At 41.2% G+C, this 18,173-nt stretch overlaps 1 pseudogene; it reads left to right on the top strand.

The window, feature by feature from the left end:
* Positions 1-574: 574 nt before the first annotated feature.
* The window catches only part of LOC102420671, a 98,476-nt pseudogene continuing 80,877 nt past the window's right edge, over positions 575-18,173 (top strand).

The following is an 18,173-nucleotide window of genomic DNA, read 5'->3' as shown; positions in this document are numbered from 1 at the left end:
CTAAGCATAGAGTACCAGATGACCCGGAAGTTCCACTTCTAGGTACATACCCAAAAGAAATGGAAACATGTTCACACAAAAAACTTGTACACAATGTTCATAGCGGCGTTATTCAAAAGAGCCTCAAACTGTAAACAACCCAAATATTCATCAACTGATGAATGGGTAAACAAAATGTGGTATACCCATATACTAGAATATAGAATACATAAAACTTTAACATGTTCTGCTAAGTGAAAGAAGCCAGTCACAAAAGACCAGATATTCTGACTGCATTTATATGAAATGTCCCCCCCCCCCATAGGCATGTCCCTGGAGGCATATCCATACAGAATGCAGATTAGTGACTGCCTGGGGCTAGGGTGGGAGGACAGGGAGGGGGCACTGGGAAAGGGAGGAGACTGTTACTGGTTGTGGGTTTCTTTTGGAAGTGTTGCTAAGGTCCTACAATTGGCTCCTCTAAGGGGGCGTGGCTAGGCCCTGGTGGGTGTGAATCTCCAGGGCGGGACCAGCTAGCTTAAAGCCCTGCTGAGGCGCAGGGGCCCACACTATGGTGGCTGTTACTCCTGGAGGCATGGAGGAGTGCGCTTGCCTCTGTGTCGTGGGCTCTTCGCGGGGATGTCGGTGTCATCGTCAGAAGCGCCAGCGCCCAGCTGAGATGGCAGCGGCCGACAGCAAGCGGTGTCGTCAGGAGTGCCAGGGCCAAGCTGAGAAGGCAGCAGCTGAAGGCAAGTGGGCCCCGGCCCCCACAGAAAAGCACATCGAGGTGGATGCGGCAGCGGGGTGTTTTGCAGGGAGTGGAGGAATCGCGAGTCCCATGCAGCTCCCGCACTGCTCACTGCAGGACCTGCCAGTGGAGATGCTGGTGGAGATCTTCGCCTCGCTCCCTGGCACCGATCTGCCCAGCCTGGCCCTGACCTGCACCAAATTCCACCACATCCTGCAAACCGACAGCATCTGGAGACAGCGCTGCCGCGAGGAGTTTGGCCTTTGTGAAAACTTGCAGAATCTGGAGACGATAGGTATGTCTTATCGAGAAGTCTATGTGAAGCTGTTCCACCCATACAGACACATTTTGGGATTGTGGCAGCTAGATACTGAGGGCTGTAGAACACTGCTGAATGTCGTGGTGGATGGCTTATGCATTACTGGTTGGACGTGCAGGCCTTGCCTTAACACCCATGTGGATGGCCCAATGCAATTCAAGCCTGCGTTCAGAATTCGCCTGACAGAGAGGACATCAGCCACGGTGGAGTGCATGGAAGGCTGCCACAGCAGGCCCCACAACCGCCACATTCAGATTCAGAAGGGCAGGTTCACCACCCAGTGCAACAAGACAGACCACCTTAAGGATGTACCGACGCGGCTTAGGGACGAATGGGGGCGGGTGCTGGTGCAGGAGGACAGACATCAGTATGACTGCCTGACCTACCGCCGCCTGTACCTCCCGCCCAGCCACCCTGATGACCTCATCAGGCCAGGCCTCTTCCAAGCCCACTGCAATGTCTACGGCCTATCGATTGCCATGCTCAGCTTCCATGGGAATTATGCCAGGGTCACGAAGGTCACGGGAGACTCCAACCCAAGTTTAGAGATCCACCTCATGCGCCGCATCCAGCTGTCAGATGGTGAGTTCTTCCGCAACTTCAACGAGCTCTCCCGCTTGGTCCAGGAGATTGACGAGCAGGTGATCCTGGAGCAGCAGCAGCAAGAAGACGGAACTGAGGAAAGCGAGGGCCGTGGCTGGCAGAGCCCTGCCCAGCCCAGCGTCAGGGAGTACAGGGCTGCAGCTTCGGAGGAGCAGCCTGTTCCGTTTGTTCTGCCTGTGGGCGTGCACTCAAGAGACCAGAACTACCCCCGAACCTGCAGGATGTGTTTCTATGGCGTGGACACTGTTACTTTTACTGTTACCTTAAATGGCTTCGCCCACACGGGGCGCGAACCTGGAGTCTTCATCCTATTTGATGAGAACCACTTTGGGTTCCTCTGGGTGGAGCTGAAATACTTCATCCTGTTCGGCAGAGTCCAGAACACCTTCCAGAATGTGGAGGCACCATCCCCGCAGGCCTTCCTGGAGATGCTCAAGAACATTCAGTCCAGACCCCCTGGGAGGAGCAGCTTGCACTTTGAAGATTTGACCTTCTGACCAGGTTACCCACCTTGGTTTGTGTTTTTAATCCTCACCCGAGGATATTTTCCCATTGATGTTTAGAGAGAGTGAGGGAGAGAGGGAAAGACAGAAATATGGATGTGAGAGAAACACATCAGTTGGTTGTGTTATACCCAGATTTCAAGATCCCCAAAAAACCACCAGGGAGCCGAGTCCGATGCAAAAGCATAGAGCCTTTATTCAAGCTCGAGCTCGGTCCCTCCGCTCCACCGACACAGGGGCAGCATGCGAAGAGCCCCGAGCTCCAAGAGGACAAAGATTTTATAGGGCTAATCATTTGGGTGGGCTTAGGTGGGTGAGGTGGGCGATAGTGATTGGTCGGTTCCGGGTCAGGGTTTTATTCCAGGGTTTTACAGCAGGGACTTACAGCAGGAACTTACAGCACGGATTTACAGCACAAAAGGCAGGGAATGATTAACGCATTCCTGGGCCTGAGCTATGCCCCGCTACCTCCTGATTGGTCAAGGGTGGCGCACACGGAGCATTCTACTGTGTAGCCTAATTCGGACCTTAGCTGCATTCTTGGGGCTTCATTGGTCTGCTCGGGTGGCGGTTGGGGAACCGGGACATTTCTAGCATTCTTGCGGTGTTTTCCGGAAGGGAGGTCAGGTCGGGGACACAGCTTTACAAGATGGAGGATAGTCAGTCCCGCTTTGTCCTTTCAGTTGCCTCCTGCCCAAGTTGGGACCAGGGCCAGGCTGGGTAGGAGCCAGCACCTGAGGTAGAAATAAACCTTAGACCAGGGGTCTCAACCTTCCTAATGCTGCGACCCTTTAATACAGTTCCTGATGTTGTGGTGACCCCCAATTTCATTGTTACAAATTGAACATAATTAAAGCATAGTGATTAATCACAAAAACAATATGTAATTATTTATGTGTTTTCCAGTGTTCTTAGGGGACCCCTGTGAAAGGGTAGTTCGACACCCCCTAAAGGGGTCGTGACCCACAGGTTGAGAACCGCTACCTTAGACCTTTCCATCCGCAGGTCCAGGCTCTATCCACGGAGCCAAACCAGCTAGGGTTGAGCATGTCTTTTTATTTTATTTTATTTTTAATATATTTTATTGATTTTTTACAGAGAGGAAGGGAGAGAGATAGAGAGTTAGAAACATCGATGAGAGAGAAACATCGATCAGCTGCCTCCTGCACATCTCCTACTGGGGATATGCCTGCAACCAAGGTACATGCCCTTGACCGGAATCGAACCTGGGACCTTTCAGTCTGCAGGCCGACGCTCTATCCACTGAGCCAAACCGGTTTCGGCGAGCATGTCTTTTTAAAAAGAAAGAAAGAAAAAGGAAACATCCTAAAATTAGATAGTGGGAATTGTTAGATTGTACAACTCTGAATATAATAAAAACCACTGAATTGTACATTTAAAAATGGTGGGTTTTATGGTATGTGAATTGTATCTCAGTAAAGCTGTGATTAAAAAAAATAAAAAAAATGGGCTAACAAAAGTAGAGAAAACAAAATGGGACATTAAAAATACTGATTATTCTAAAATAGGCTAGAAACATAGGAACAAAGAACATTGAAAACAAATAGAAAATAAATAGCAAAATGGTAGATTTAAACTCTGCACTATGAAGAATTGCATTAAATATAAATGTGTACATACAATAATTAAAAAACATGGATTTAAAAAACTAAACAAAAAAAACCCATGGATTTTTAAACTGGATAAAAGGGGGGAAATAGAATTATAAAAGACACAGGTAAATATAAAGATAAAGGTAGTAGAAGGGGAAAGGACTAAAGAACATATACCATGCAAATGTAAACATGCAAAAGCTTGTTTGGCTATATTAGTATCAGACAAAATGAAATTTAAGGCAAAGATATTACAGGAAATTAGAAAAAGATGTTTGATAATGATAAATGTGTCCATTCATTAAAAGACGTAGCAAAAGTTAACAAGTATGTACCTAACAACAGAGCTTCAAATATATGGAGTCAAACCTGATCCAACTAGACGGAAAAATGGAGAAATTCAGGCTCTGAGCTCCAGTTCCGGGTGAGTCTCTAAGGACCCACACTCATACGGGAGAAGCGGGACTGTCTGGCATCGATCAGAACCCTAGGGCAGCTTTCTCTCCGTGGGGCTTGTAGCGACTACTGGGACACTGAGAAGCAGAGCCTCTGAGGGCAAGACTGAGAGCAGCCATAATTGCTAACCCCGCCCTGTTGATCCCGTGGGACCCGCCCCGCCCAAGCCCTGCAGGGAGGCTTTTGCTGGATAGCCTCAGGCAAAGGCTAGATTAGCACCTCCCTAGAGATCCAGGAGCCAGGAAGCCCAGAGGTCAGAGTGGGACCATCCAGTTTGCAGCTCTGTGGAACCATAAAAGACACACTCAGGGGGCAGACTCAGTGAGCACCAAAGCCCCATCAAAGCAAGTCTAGCCCCAGAGGGGTGTCTCCAGCACAGAAGTTCTCCCACCGCTGACACAGCTGATTCTCACAGCCAATTGGCCTGGAGGTCAATTCCTCACAGTGATAACTACAACAATCAAGGCTTAACCACAACAAGACTATGCACAAAGCCCACAATGGGGTGCACCAAGAGTGTCTACCTCAGGTAATTGGGACACTTAGCACAGAAAGGCACTCTATCGACACAGCGAAGCATAAAAAATGCCGAGACAAAGAAACAGGACACAAACGACAGAATTGGAGGAAAGCAAACTGTTGGATATAGAGTTCAAAACCACACTTTTAAGGTCTTTAAAGAACTGTTTAGAAGCCGCCGATAAATTGAGTAAGGCCCTCGAAAAGACTGGTGAGACCACCGATAAATGTAGTGAGATCCTCGAAAAGACTGGTAAGACCACCGATAAATGTAGTGAGATCCTCAAGAAATCTAATGAGACCCTCGATGTTGTGATAAAGGACCAACTAGAAATTAAGCATACACTGACTGAAATAAAGAATATTATACAGACTCCCAACAGCAGACCAGAGGGTCGCAAGGATCAAGTCAAAGATTTGAAATATGAAGAAGCAAAAAACACCCAACCGGAAAAGCAAAATGAAAAAAGAATCCGAAAATATGAAGATAGTGTAAGGAGCCTCTGGGACAGCTTCAAGCGTACCAACATCCGAATTATAGGGATGCCAGAAGATGAGAGAGAGCAAGATATTGAAAACCTATTTGAAGAAATAATGACAGAAAACTTCCCCTACCTGGTGAAAGGAATAGACTTCCAAGTTCAGGAAGCGCAGAGAACCTCAAACAAAAGGAATCCAAAGAGGACCACACCAAGACACATCATCATTAAAATGCCAAGAGCAAAAGACAAAGAGAGAATCCTAAAAGCAGCAAGAGAAAGAAAATCAGTTACCTACAAGGGAGTACCCATACGACTGTCAGCTGATTTCTCAACAGAAACTTTGCAGGCCAGAAGGAAATGGCAAGAAATATTCAAAGTGATGAATAACAAGAACCTACAACCAAGACTACTTTATCCAGCAAAGCTATCATTCAGAAGTGAAGGCCAGATAAAGAGCTTCACAGATAAGAAAAAGCTAAAGGAGTTCATCACCACCAAACCAGTATTATATGAAATGCTGAAAGGTATCCTGTAAGAAGAGGAAGAAGAAGAAAAAGGTAAAGATACAAATTATGAACAACAATTACACATCTATCAACAAGTGAATCTAAAAATCAAGTGAATAAATAATCTGATGAACTGGTGATTGTAATAGAATCAGGGACATAGAAAGGGAATGGACTGACTATTCTTGGGGGGGGGGAGAAAGGGGTGTGGGGGTGAGTGAAGAGATTAGACAATAATCGTGCACCTATGGATGAGGACAGTGGGTGGGGAGTGAGGGCAGAGGGTGGGGTTGGAACTGGGTGGAGGGGAGTTATGGTGAAAAAAAAGAGTAACTAATGTAATAATCTGAACAATAAAGATTAAAAAAAAATAACTCTTAAAAAAATAACTCTTAAAAAAAAAAGAAAAATAGAGAAATACAGGATTATAGTTGGAGAAGTAGACCGGAAAGCAGTAAGGATATGGAAAACTGAAATAGCTCTATCAATAACTTTGATCTATGTGACATTAGTAGAATATGTCACCCAACCAGAGCAGAATACACATTCTTTTCCAGTACCTATAGGACATTCATCAATGTGAATCATACAAACTATATCAAGTCTTTGTACTTTTGTTTCAAAGAAACAAAATTATACACAATATGCTTTCTCATCATAGTGAAATACAAAGCAGAGAAATAACACCACAATTTTTTCTTTGAAAATATTAATTAGTAAGCCTGTGGAAAGACAAATTTTTAACAAAGAAATGTGCTATCAAGCTACAAAAGGAAAAACCATGGAGGAACCTTAAATGCATATTGCTAAGTGAAATAAACCAATCTGAAAAGACTACATACTTAATGACTCCAAATATATGACATCCTGGAAAAAGCAAAACAATAGAGGTAGTAGAAAGGTCAGTGATTGCCAGGTGTTTAGAGGAAGCAAAGGAGATGAATAGGTGGAAAACAGGGAAATTTTAGGGCAGTGAAACTACACTGTATGGTACCTTCAGGGTGGATATGTATCGTTACACATTTGTCAAAACCCCTAGAAAGTACAATACACAGAGTGAGCCCTAATGTAAACTGTGAACTTTAGTCAATAATAATGTATCAATATTGGCTCATTGTTAACAGCGGAATGAGGTTCCTGCAAGCTGTTAATACTAGTGGGAAACTGGAGGGAGTATATAGGAACTCTTTACTTAACACTAATTTTTTATTAAACCTAAAACTTCTCAAAAATATAGTCTAGCCCTAGCAGGTTTGGCTCAATGGATAGAGTGTTGGCCTGTGAACTGAAAGGTCCCAGGTTCAATTCCTGTCAAGGGCACATACCCAGATTGCAGGCTCCATCCCCAGTAGGAGGTGTGCAGGAGGCCACCAATCAATAATTCTCTTTCATCATTGATGTTTCTATCTCTCTCTCCCTCTCCCTCTCTGAAATCAGTAAAAAAATATATGAAAAAAAAATAAAGTCTATTTTTAAACAGTAAAAATAAAACACAAATTACTGGTTTCATGAGAAGAAGAAATATGATTACAAGTTTTATACATATTTAAAATAATAAGGGAATAGTATGGAACCTTTATGCCACTAAAATTGACAGCATACATAAAATGGGCAAATTCTTTGAAAGATACAAATCACTGGAGCTAAAACAAGAAGTAATAGAAACTATAAATAGCCCTGTATCAGTTAAGGAACTGGCATCTATCATTCAAAAGCTTCCCAGATGGCTTTATATATTCTATCAAATCTTTTTTAAATAAACATTACCAATATTACAGAAAATATTTCCAAAAATAGAACGTGAAAGAACACTTCTCAGCTTGTTTTACATGGTTGCATAACTCTGAACTTATAAGCTGACAAAGGCATTACAAGAAAGAAAATTACAGGCCAAAAATTTAAAGAAAATATTAGTAAATAATATCCAGGAATATTTGATCCTACGGAATTTGTCCCCAGAATGTAAAGTTGGTTTAACACTCAAAAACCAATCAACTCAATTAATCAGAGTAAGAAAATAAAGGAAAAGACCAAATGATCATCTCAATAGATACAAAAAAATTAACTTGACATAATTCAACATCAGCAAACACAATTCAACTCAGTAAAGCAGCAATAGAGATTTCTCAAGCTGATAAAGGTCATCTATATTGAAAAAAAAATAGAGTTATTTAATGGTGAAAAACTGAATACTTTCCCTCTCAGATCAGCAACAAGATAAGAATGTCCTCACCACTACTGTTCCGCAATGTATAGGAGGTACGAGCAAGTGCAGCCAGGCAAGAAAAATAAATGAAAACATACAGATTGTAAACAAGGACATAAGCCAGTATTTATTCACAAACAACATGATTATTTGTAGAAAATCTTAAGGAATCCACATATCAAAAAAGGCTACAAGCAAAAGTGAGTTTAGCAATTATGTTTACTAGTCTAAGGTCAGCATGCAAAAATGTATTGAATTTCTATATACTAGAAATTAAAAATTAAATTGGAAAAGAATGCTCTTAATAATAGTACCCATAATATTAAATGCAAATATTTACATTTAGATTACCAAATATGTGCAAGACCTGAACATTGAAAATTACAAAATACTGAAAGAAATTAAAGATAACAAATAAATGGAAAGATATATATCATGTTCAAGAATTGAAAGTTTGAATGGTAAGATGTTATGTTCATATATTGAAGTCCTAACCCCCTATACCTCAGAATGTGAACCTGTTTGGAGATAGAGCATTTAAAGAGGTAATTAGGTGGGCGAGCTGGTTTGGCTCAGTGGACAGAGCATTGGCCTGCAGACTGAAGGGTCCCGGGTTTGATTCTGGTCAAGGGCATATACCTTGGTTGCGGCACATCCCCAGTGGGGAGTGCGCAGGAGGCAGCTGAATTATGTTTCTCTCCCATCAATATTTCTAACTCTCTGTCCCTCTCCCTTTCTCTCTGTAAAAATCAATAAAATATATTTTTCTTAAAATAAAAAATGAAGAGGTAATTAGGTAAAATAAAGTCATATGGGTGGGCCATAATATAATACAATAGGTGTCTTTATAAAAAGAAGAAATCTGGATACAGACAGCACACCAACCCAGACGTGACTATGTAAGGACATGAGAAGGCAGCCATATACAAGCCTAGGAAAGAGACCTAAGACAATGACCCATTAATAATTATTTATTAAAGATAAATTCAAATTCCATAAAAAGACTATGAAAGAATGTTCATAATGTCTTTATTTATGATAGTCCTAAACTGGAAATAACCCAATTACCTATCAAATATGAATAAACACAATCCAGCATGTTTACACAGTTGATATTACTCTGCAATGAAACAAAGTCTTAATGCACTTAAAATTTGTACACCTAACTGCATGTAAATTGTACCTCAATAAAATTAAAATATATATTACAGCAGAAGTTGAGAATTATTAAGAAAAAAAATAAATCAGAGAGGAAATGGAGAATGCAGCAGGTAGTGGGTTTCTATTTTACATGGGATGATCTGAAGTCCCCTTCTGGATGGCATTTGTAGAAGAAACTTGAAAGAAATGATTAATGGAGGGAAGGGTGTTCCCTGAGACAGAGGAATCAGAATGTGCAAAGACAGACCTTGAGGCAAAAGTCTTCCTCAAGCAGAAGCAAACAGGCCAGTGTGGCTCAAGCGACAGTCAAGTGGTGTATGTTAAGAGATGAGGTCTAAGAGGACAAGGGTTCAGATCACATAGGTCTTGTAAGACATTGTAACGACTCAGGGTTTCGCTCTGAGTGAGGAGTGCAAGGTCCTTTAGAATGCCCCTGTGATAAGAATAAACTCATGGCACGAAACAAGCAAGGGCAAAAGCAGAGATGGGCGAGGATATTGTCTTGATGGCTTGGACAAAAGTAGTAGCAGTGAAAAGTGGTCACAGTCTGGATATATTTTGAAAGTAGAGACAACAGGTTTTTCTAGTGGATTGAATGTGGGATTGGAGTGGAAAAAAGAAGTGAAGAATAAGTGAGTTTTTAGCCAGAGCCCTTTTAAAATTAGACCCCAGGCGATGCTGCTCCAGAGCTAGCTAGTATTTATAGTTGGTTTCCTCCCCCCAAACTGCTGATAAATATTACTGATGCCTCTGATCCAGCTCAGCAAGCTGACAGGCTCTGCCCCTTTAAGAATTATCCAGCCCACCTGCCATCTTCCCTTCAGAACCTGCCTTTCTGACCTGATTTATCTGGATAAATTTTGCCTTTCTGCCCAGTTCCTTTGGATTCTGCCTTCACCTGGACCCCCTGGTCCACTGCTTCTTCTTTGTCCATAGACATTGTCTTTTTGGATTCCCTGGCACCCTCCCCCTACTCCATACTCTGATGCCTTGGGCAACTGCTAATTCACACCTTTGCAGTAACCCCCAGGTCTGACAAAAGACCCAAGACAGCTTATAGTGACCAGGAGAGAAGTTCAGAAAATCATAAAGTTTCAAGGGAGAACCTCTAGGTAACACCATGCCCTGCACAAAGTACAGAGACAAAAGACCACGTTTGGATTGAGATCCAGCTCTTTCTCTGATCCCAAGACCTGAGCCCCAGTGCTGGGCTCCAATTCGCCCACTCAAAGGAGATGCCTTTTATGTAAGACACTTTTTCCTAATATGCCCAAAGGTATTATATGTACAAAAGAAGTCCCTGTTTTATAGCCAGACAGCATGATTCTGATTCACAAAGTTTGGACTTTTTTTCTTCTAGAAACAACACTGAAAACTTTAGTAGAGTACCTTAAATGCTGTCTCTCTGGCTTAGAATTTTTGAAAATTTTTAGTTGTAAGAGGAGAGCAAATTTCGTTGATATTGGCATATCAGAAGGCAGTTTTTCTAGGTAGTATCTCTTGTCTTGTCCTACTTCGACATGCCTTGTTTCTCCTACACTCCAGAAGTGCAAACAGCTTTTGCTTATTTCTACTGAACATGGTTCCTTTTTCTCTGATGTTGTCTGCATTGAACCTGAGAAGCTGACACGATTGTGCAATTCACATGTAGCGAAAGTTGAACTTTGAACAGTAACTGGAGATCTGAGCAGGTAAAGGAATCTGACAAGACTTGGTACTTGACAACACCAGCATCCCTTCTCTTTGGAATAAAGATATAACTGATTCAGTGCACTCTCTTTCCAGGCTATTGCAATGTTGAATTCAAGTGTCAGTATGACCTGACTATTTATCTGGTAAGAACTCAATTAATTTGTGTCCAGACACATTAATTGTTCTTACTTTACATTTGACCATTGTATTTGGTCCCTGACCTCTGGTCTCACTTTCGAATGGAAATCTCCCTCTCAGTGGCAACACGTCACACACTGGCATACAACTGCTCACTGCTGATTCTGACTAGGACTCTTCCCTTTCATTACAGCTACTGAATTTCCTTGAACATCTCAGTGATAAGTTCAGAGAGGCTTCTTTTTTTAAGATAGAGAAAAAAAACATTATAAATCCTGACAAGCTCTTTCCATGTTGTTATAATTCATGAAGGATAGCTCACAGCGGTGTAACAAGCACTGAACTGGGTGCAACGCACACACTAGGTGCTTCGCAAACATTTGTTAAATGTGACAGTAGTCCTAGCTCTCCCCAGAACTAGCTGGTGATCTGATCAACTCGCATCATCTAACAGGGCCTCAGTTTCCTAGTTTGTAATACCAAAAGGCTGAAAAAGATGGGGGCTAAGAATCAGAATGGGAGCTTGTGAAGTTGCCACCTCTCCTACCACAGTTCCCAAAGTGTTTCTCAGTCAAATTAAAGACAAAGGCTAAAGAATAAGCTCCTGGCTCTCAAATGGCCTTCGGAACTTTCTTGTGAGCCATTTCCTTAGGTGGACAACTTTGGCGATCCGTCGATGTAGTCCAAGGTGATCTTTTCACATAACTCAAGCAATCTAGAGATTCCAATAGGTCCACACAATAGTATACAAAACATCCCACCCCCATCTTATTTTTTTTTTATCTTCTTCACTCAACTCCATATAATTTTTAAAATAAATTTCACCTTTAGGAATTGGTGTGTTTTTCAGGAACTCAGTTACTCTATGTCCCAGAAACTCCTTGAAGTATTGTAAGAGCACTGCTTGGGAAAAATCTTTAGGTCAGTTAGACTTTTTCCTCCCTTTGAGTAACATCATTGATTTTTTGAATATATATTTTTATTGATTTCAGAGAGGAAGGGAGAGGGAGAGATAGAAACATCAATGATGAGAGAGAACTATTGATCGGCCTCTTCCTGCATGCCCCCCACCTGAAATTGAGTCCTCAATCTGGGGATGTGCTCTAACCAGGAACTGAAACTCAACCTCCTGGTTCATGGGTTGACGTTCAACCACTGAGTGACACAAACCAGGCAAAATCATTGATCTTTTATCATGGCTAGGGTATTGATACAAAGACAAAAATAGTGTCTAAGTAGACACACTTACAACAAAACCTTTGTAAGTACTACAATTACCAAATATTCTCTCACTAAACCTTATAAATTTAAATCTCTTCCAAAGTCATTTTCATGGATAGTTTAGCTAAAATTAAAGAAGTAATTCTGAAGATTTCTCATAGAAATCTCACTAACCTGAGATTCACGGGAGTCCCAAGCAAGATTAAGCCCAAAAGATCCACACCAAGACACGTCATAATAACAATGGCATGTGTAAACGACAAAGAGAGAATATTAAAGGCTGCAAGAGACAGAAAGTTACCTACAAAGGATCCCCCATCAGATTATCAAATGATTTCTCAACAGAAACACATCAAGCTAGAAGGGAATGGAAGGTGGTACACAAAGTGTTGCAAAGCAAAGGACTGAATCCAAGAATACTTTATCCAGCAAGACTATCAATCGAAATTGAAGGGGAAATCAGGAGCTTTGTGGAAAAAAGAAAAAAACTAAGGAAGTTTTCATTACCAAGCCAGCAATTCAAGAAATGCTAAAGTGAATGCTGTGAAAAGAGGAAATATAAAGGTAAGAAAGAACACAGGCACAATAATAGAAATGACTACAAGCAACTACCTTTCAATAATAACTTTAAATGTAAACGGACTAAATGCTCCAATCAAAAGACATCAAGTGGCTGAATGGATAAAAAGACATGACCCATATATATGATGTCCTCAAGAGACTCACTTCAGAACAAGAGACTCACACAGACTGAAAGTGAAGGGATGGAAAAACATCTTTCAGGCAAATAGAAATGAGAAAAAGCTGGAGTAGCAATACTTATATCTGACAAAACAGACCTCAAAGTGAAGGCCATAACAAGAGATAAGGAAAGCCACTTCATAATACTAAAGGGATCAATACAACAAGAGGATATAACCCTGATAAACATATATGAACCCAATGCAGGAGCACCCAAATACATAAAAAACCCCTTGGAAGACAACAAGGGAGAGATCAACAACAACACAATCATAGTAGGGGACTTAAACACACCACTGACATCACTGGATAAATCCTCTAGAAAAAAAATCAGCAAAGAAACAGCAATCCTAAATGACTCACTAGATCAGATGGACTTAATTGACATCTTCAGAACATTTCACCCCAAATCTGTGGATTATATGTTCTTCTCAAGTGCACATGGGACATTTTTTAAAATAGAGCACATGCTGTGTCACAAACAAAGTCTCCCCAAATTCAAGAAGATTGAAATCATACCAAGCATCTTCTCATTCCCCAATGACATAATATTAGACATAAAATACTATAAAAACAATCCAAGAAACTCAAACACTTGGAAGCTGAATAACATGCTACTAAATGATGATTGGGTTACCAGTGAGATCAAAGAAGAAATTAAAAACACCCTGGAAACTAATGACAATGAAAACACAACAATCCAAAACCTATGGGACACAATGAAAGCAGTCCTGAGAGGGAAGTTTATAGCTCTACAGGCCTATCTCAACAAACAAGAAGAAATGGTAGTAAATCATCTAAATCTACATCTCAAAGAATTAGAAAGAGAGCAACAGGAAAAGCCCAGAGTGAGCAGAAGGAAGGAGATAATAAAGATTAGAGCAGAAATAATTGACATACAGACCAAAAAAAAAAAAAAATACAAAAGATCAATGAAACCAAGAGCTGGTTCTTTGAAAGGATAAATAAGATTGATGAACCTCTAGCCAGGCTCACCAAGAAGCAAAGAGAGAAGACTCAAATAAACAAAATCAGAAATGAAAGAGGCAAAATAACAACAGACCCCACAGAAATTCAAAGAGTTGTTAAAAAATACTATGAACAATTCTACTCTAACAAACTAGACAACCTGGAGCAAATGGACACATTCCTAGAAAAATACAATCTACCAAAACTCAATCTGGAAGATTCTAAAAATCTCAATAGGCCAATAACTATGGAAGAAATTGAAGCAGTAATCAAAAAGCTCCCAGCAAACAGGAGAGAAACCAAGATGGCGGCATAGGTAAACTCCGGAGATTGCTGCCTCGCACAACCACTTCAAAAATACAACTAAAAGATATAACGGACATCATCCAGAACCACAGGAAGGCTGGCTGAGTGGAATTTCTACAACTAGAAGGAAAGAGAAAAGCATACCGAGACTCAGAGGAGGTGCGGTGCCGAAGTAAAATACAAATGTGCGGAGGTGCATGCGGAGAGGGCTGGTGGCTGAGAACATGATTGTCTTTTTCAAGTGGGAGGGAGTCTCAGGCTCTGAACTCCAGTTCCGGATGAGTCTCTGGGGACCCAGACTCACACGGGAGAAACGGGACTGTCTGGCATCGGTCGGAACTTGAGGGCAGCTTTCTCTCAGAGGCACTCGCAGCGATAGCCAGGACTCTGAAGGCAGGACTGAGAGCAGCCATATTGCTCGCTCTGCCCGCCCTGTTGATCCCCTGGGACCCTGCCCCGCCCAAGCCATGCATGGAGGCTTTTGCATATGAAAGGCCCAGCCCTTTGTAATCTGAAAATAACAAACTGCAGCTGCCCCAAGGCCCCAGGGCAACTTGCATTGCTTCACAGCTGGCTTCTGCTGGGTAGCTGCAGGCAGAGACTAGAGTAGCACCTCATTAGATCCAAGAACCAGTGTACCCAGTGGTCAGAGTGGGACTTTCCAATTACAACTCCTCAGATTCACAAGGGACACACTCAGGGGGCAGACTCAGTGAGCACCAAAGCCCCACTGAAGCAAGTCTTGCCCCATACGGGTGTCTTCAGCACAGAAGTCCTCCCACCGTAGACACAGCTGATTCCCACAGCCAATTGGCCTGGAGTTTTACCTACAACAATCAAGGCTTAACTACAACAAGACTGTGCACAAAGCCCACAAGGGGGTGCACCAAGAGTGTATACCTCAGGTAATTGGGACACTTAGCACAGAAAGCCACTCTATTGACACAGCGAAGCATAAAAAATGCCAAGACAAAGAAACAGGACACAAAGGACAGAAATGGAGGAAAGCAAACTACTGGATATAGAGTTCAAAATCACACTTTTTAGGTTTTTCATTAATTTTCTAGAAACCACCGATAAACTTAATGAGACCCTCAAGAAATCTAGTGAGACCCTCGATGTTGTGATAAAGGACCAACTAGAAATTAAGCATACACTGACTGAAATAAAGAATATTATACAGACTCCCAACAGCAGACCAGAGGAGCGCAAGAATCAAGTCAAAGATTTGAAATACAAAGAAGCAAAAAGCACCCCACCGGAAAAGCAAAATGAAAAAAGAATCCAAAAATACGAAGATAGTGTAAGGAGCCTCTGGGACAGCTTCAGGTGTACCAACATCCGAATTATAGGGGTGCCAGAAGAAGAGAGAGAGCGAGATATTGAAAACCTATTTGAAGAAATAATGACAGAAAACTTCCCCTACCTGGTGAAAGAAAATAGACTTTCAAGTCCAGGGAAGCACACAGAACCCCAAACAAAAAGGAAATCCAAAGAGGACCTACCAAGACACATCATAATTTAAAATGCCGAGAGCAAAAGACAAAGAGAATCCTAAAAGCAGCAAGAGAAAGAAAATCAGTTACCTACAAGGGAGTACCCATATGACTGTCAGCTGATTTCTCAACAGAAACTTTGCAGGCCAGAAGGGAGTGGCAAGAAATATTCAAAGTGATGATTACCAAGAACCTACAACCAAGACTACTTTATCCAGCAAAACTATCATTCAGAATTGAAGGTCAGAAAAAGAGCTTCACAGATAAGAAAAAGCTAAAGGAGTTCATCACCACCAAACCAGTATTATATGAAATGCTGAAAGGTATCCTTTAAGAAGAGGAAGAAGAAGAAAAAGGTAAAGATACAAATTATGAACAACAAATACACATCTATCAACAAGTGAATCTAAAAACCAACTGAATAAATAATCTGATGAACAGAGTGAACTGGCGATTATAATAGAATCAGGGGCATAGAAAGGGAATGGACTGACTTTTCTTGGGGGGGAAAGGGGTGTGGGGGATGCGGGAAGAGACTGGACAAAAATAGCACACCTATGGATGAGGACAGTGGGTGGGGAGTGAGGGCGGAGGGTGGGGTGGGAACTGAGTGGAGGGGAGTTATGGGGGGAAAAAAGGAACAAATGTAATAATCTGAACAATAAAGATTTAATTTTTTAAAAAAAAAGCTCCCAGCAAACAAAAGCCCCAGGCCAGACAGCTTCACAGGGGAGTTTTACCAAACATTCAAGGAAGAACTAAAACCCATCCTCCTCAGACTATTCCAAAAAATTCAAGAGGAAGGAACACTTCCCAGCTCATTCTATGAAGCCAGCATCACCCTAATACCAAAACCAGTTAGAGACAACACAATAAAAGAGAATTATAGGCCAATATCCCTCATGAACATAGATGCCAAAATACTCAACAAAATTCTAGCAATTGGATCCAGCAATACATTGGAAAAATCATACACCATGACCTAGTAGGATTTATCTCGGGGATGCAAGGATGGTACAATATCCACAAATCAATAAACGTGATAAATCACATAAACAAATTGAGAAATAAAAATAGCATGGTCATATCAATTGACACAGAAAAAGCATTTGACAAAATTCAACACCCTTTCTTGGTAAAAATTCTCAGCAAGGTAGGAATTGAAGGATCATACCTCAACATAATAAAAGCCATATATGACAAACCCACAGCGAACATCATAATCAATGGGCAAAAAATAAAAGCATTTCCCCTAAGAACAGGAACAAGACAGGGATGCCCCCTCTCACCACTCCTGTTCAACATAGTACTGGAAGTACTAGCCATTGAGATCAGACAAGAAGAATAAATTAAAGGCATCCAAATTGGAAAAGAAAAAGTAAAACTCCTTATATGCGGATGACATGATACTATACATAGAAAACCCTAAAGACTCCATCAAAAAATTATTAGACTTAATAAATGAATTCAGCAGTGTAGCAGGATATAAAATTAATGCCAAGAAATCGACAGCATTTCTTTACACCAATAGTGAACTTACAGAAAAGGAGAATAAAAAGCAATCCCATTTACAATTGCACCAAAAAAATTAAAATACCTAAGAATAAGCTTAACTAAGGAGGGAAAAGAATTATATGCAAAAAACTACAGGACACTGAAAAGAGATAGAGGAAGACATAAACGGATGGAAGAACATACCGTGTTCATGGATTGCTAGAATCAACATCATCAAAATGTCCATACTACCCAGAGCAATCTATAGATTCAATGCAATCCCCATTAAATTACCAATGGCATATTTCACAGATCTAGAACAAACGTTTCTAAAATTCATCTGGAATAAAAAAAGACCTCGAATAGCTGCAGCAATCCTGAGAAAGAAGAACAAAGTAGGTGGGATCTCAATGCCAGATATCGAGCTGTATTACAAAGCCACTGTTCTTAAAACAGCTTGGTACCTGCACAAGAACAGACATATAGATCAATGGAATAGAATAGAGAACCCAGAAATCGACCCAAACCATTATGCCCAATTAATATTCGACAAAGGAGGCAAGAGCATACAATGGAGTCAAGACAGTCTCTTCAATAAATGATGTTGGGAAATTGGACAGATACATGCAAAAAGATGAAACTAGACCACCAACTTACACCATACACAAAAATAAACTCAAAATGGATAAAGGATTTAAACATAAGACGGGATACCATGAAAATACTAGAGGAATCCACAGGCAGCGAAATCGCAAACATATGCCGAAGAAATTTCTTCTCTGATACTGCTCCTAGGGCAATGGAAACTAAAGAGAAAATAAACAAATGTGACTACATCAAAATAAAAAGCTTTTGCACAGCAAAGGAAACCATCAACAAAACAACAAGAGAGCCCACTGCACGGGAGAACATATTTTCCAATGATATCACCGATAAGGGTTTAATCTCCAACATTTACAGGGAACCATACAACTTAACAAAGAAAGATAAACAATCCAATAAAAAAAATGTGCAAGGGACC

The sequence above is a fragment of the Myotis lucifugus genome, unplaced genomic scaffold, assembly GCF_000147115.1.
Source record: "Myotis lucifugus unplaced genomic scaffold, Myoluc2.0 scaffold_110, whole genome shotgun sequence".
Classification (NCBI taxonomy): Eukaryota; Metazoa; Chordata; class Mammalia; order Chiroptera; family Vespertilionidae; genus Myotis; species Myotis lucifugus.
This window is presented reverse-complemented; position numbering and strand designations above follow the sequence as displayed.